We start from the raw sequence: 2,082 nt of genomic DNA, 5'->3' as shown, positions 1-2,082 counted from the left end.
AAAAAAAAAAAAAAAAAACCTTTAAAAGAAGTTATTACCTTAAGAAGAGAGAGGGGATTGCGTAAATGATAACACAGAAATGTAATCGTATAACTAGACTGCCCACGCCCCCGGCCCGCCCAACCTGCAGCAGCAGCAACAGCAGCAGCGGGCGGCCGCGCAGGTGTTTATGTCGGGTCTTGGGGTCTGGCAGCAGCATCCGGACTACCTGATCAGCGGCAGCACCAGCTGTGTGCCCAAGGATGGGCTCACTGTGCAGCAGCTCTTTGCCAGCACCAACGACCTCACCTACAAGGACTTCCTGATTCTCCCAGGATTCACAGACTTTATAGCTGATGAGGTGGACCTGACCTCAGCCCTGACCCGGAAGGTCACGCTGAAGACGCAGCTGATCTCCTCCCCCATGGACATTGTGACAGAGGCTGACATGGCCATCGCGATGGCTCTGATGGGAGGTATTGGTTTCATTCACCACAAGTGCACCCCAGAGTTTCAGGCCAAGGAGGTGCAGAAGATCAAGAAGTTTGAACAGGCAGGCCATGGTGCTGAGCCCCTCGCACACTGTGGGTGATGTGCTGGAAGCCAAGATGTCGCTTGGCTTCTCTGGCATCATCACCGAGATGGGCACCATGGACAGCAAGTTGGTGGGCATCGTCACTTCTCGAGACATTGACTTTCTTGCTGAGAAGGACCACACCACCCTCCTCAGTGAGGTGATGACGCCAAGGATTGAGCTGCTGGTGGCTCCAGCAGGCGTGACATTGAAAGAGGCAAAAGAGATACTGAAATGTAGCAAGAAAGGGAAGCTGCGTATTGTCAATGATTGAGATGAGCTGGTGTTCATCATCGCCTGCACTGACCTGAAGAAGAACCGAGACTACTTTCTGGCCTCCAAAGATTCCCCCAAGCAGCTGCTGTGCGGGGCAGCTGTGGGCACCCGTGATGATGACAAACACCACCTGGACCTGCTCACCCAGGTATCCCCACCTCCAGGTGATTGAGGGGAACGTGGTGACAGCAGCCCAGGCCAAGAACTGATGCTGGTGTGGACGGGCTGCATGTGGGCATGGGCTGTGGCTCCATCTACATCACCCAGGAAGTGATGGCCTGTGGTTGGCCCCAGGGCACTGCTGTGTACAAGGTGGCCGAGTATGCCCAGCACTTTGGTGTGCCCATCAGAGCCAATGATGGCATCCAGACCATGGGGCCTGCGGTCAAGGCCCTGGCCCTTGGAGCCTCCATAGTGATGATGGGCTCCCTGCTGGCCGCCACCACAGAGGCCCCTGGCATGTGCTTCTTCTCAGATGGGCTGCGGCTCAAGAAGTACCGTGGCATGGGCTCACTGGATGCCATGGGGAAGTGCAGCAGCAGCCAGAAACGATACTTCAGTGAGGGGGATAAGATGAAGATCGCGCAGGGTGTCTCAGACTCCATCCAGGACAAAGGGTCCATTCAGCAGTTTGTGCCCTACCTCATAGCGGGCATCCAGCATGGCTGCCAGGATAGCAGAGCCCACAGCCTGTCTGCCCTTCGGTCCATGATGTACTCAGGAGAGCTCAAGTTTGAGAAGTGGACCATGTGGGCCCAGATCGAGGGTGGCATCCACGGCCTGCAGTCTTACGAGAAGCGGCTGTACTGAGGACAGCGGTGGAGGCCGAGGTGATGGAGGGGGCGCACCCCAGTGTCCACCTTCAGGCACAACCTCCCTCCATAACTGAGTGGTCCACAGGTTTGCCCTACAGGTTCCCCAGCTGCTTTCCAGGGAGAGAGGAGGGGAAGTCCTGAGGGGTCTGCGGCCCCTTGCTCAGTATCCCCTACAGAGTCAGGACTTTTCCCTGGGCCGGGCTGCCCTGGGAGCCCCCTGAGCCCAGCCAGCTGGGGTCTCAGGCCCTGTGCCTGCCTCAGGTCTTTCAGCCTGCTCCAGCCCGGCCCCCACCCTAGGGGCAGGCAGCCGCTCCTGGCTTTTTCCATAGAGCACCTCCCAGCCCCCATCCCCCCAGGAAATGGTGCTCTCCTGGCCCTACCTCTGGCCCTTCCCAGGCCGCTGCTCTCTCAGCCATGTGGCACTTCTGAGCTCTTGAC

At 57.9% G+C, this 2,082-nt stretch overlaps 1 pseudogene; it reads left to right on the top strand.

The window, feature by feature from the left end:
- The first annotated feature begins 130 nt into the window (after positions 1-130).
- LOC105538146 lies at positions 131-1,787 on the top strand (annotated as a pseudogene).
- Positions 1,788-2,082: the final 295 nt, after the last annotated feature.

The sequence above is a fragment of the Mandrillus leucophaeus genome, unplaced genomic scaffold, assembly GCF_000951045.1.
Source record: "Mandrillus leucophaeus isolate KB7577 unplaced genomic scaffold, Mleu.le_1.0 Scaffold186, whole genome shotgun sequence".
Lineage (NCBI taxonomy): Eukaryota > Metazoa > Chordata > Mammalia > Primates > Cercopithecidae > Mandrillus > Mandrillus leucophaeus.
The sequence above is the reverse complement of the archived record's forward strand: the minus strand, read 5'-3'. Positions and strand labels throughout refer to the sequence as shown.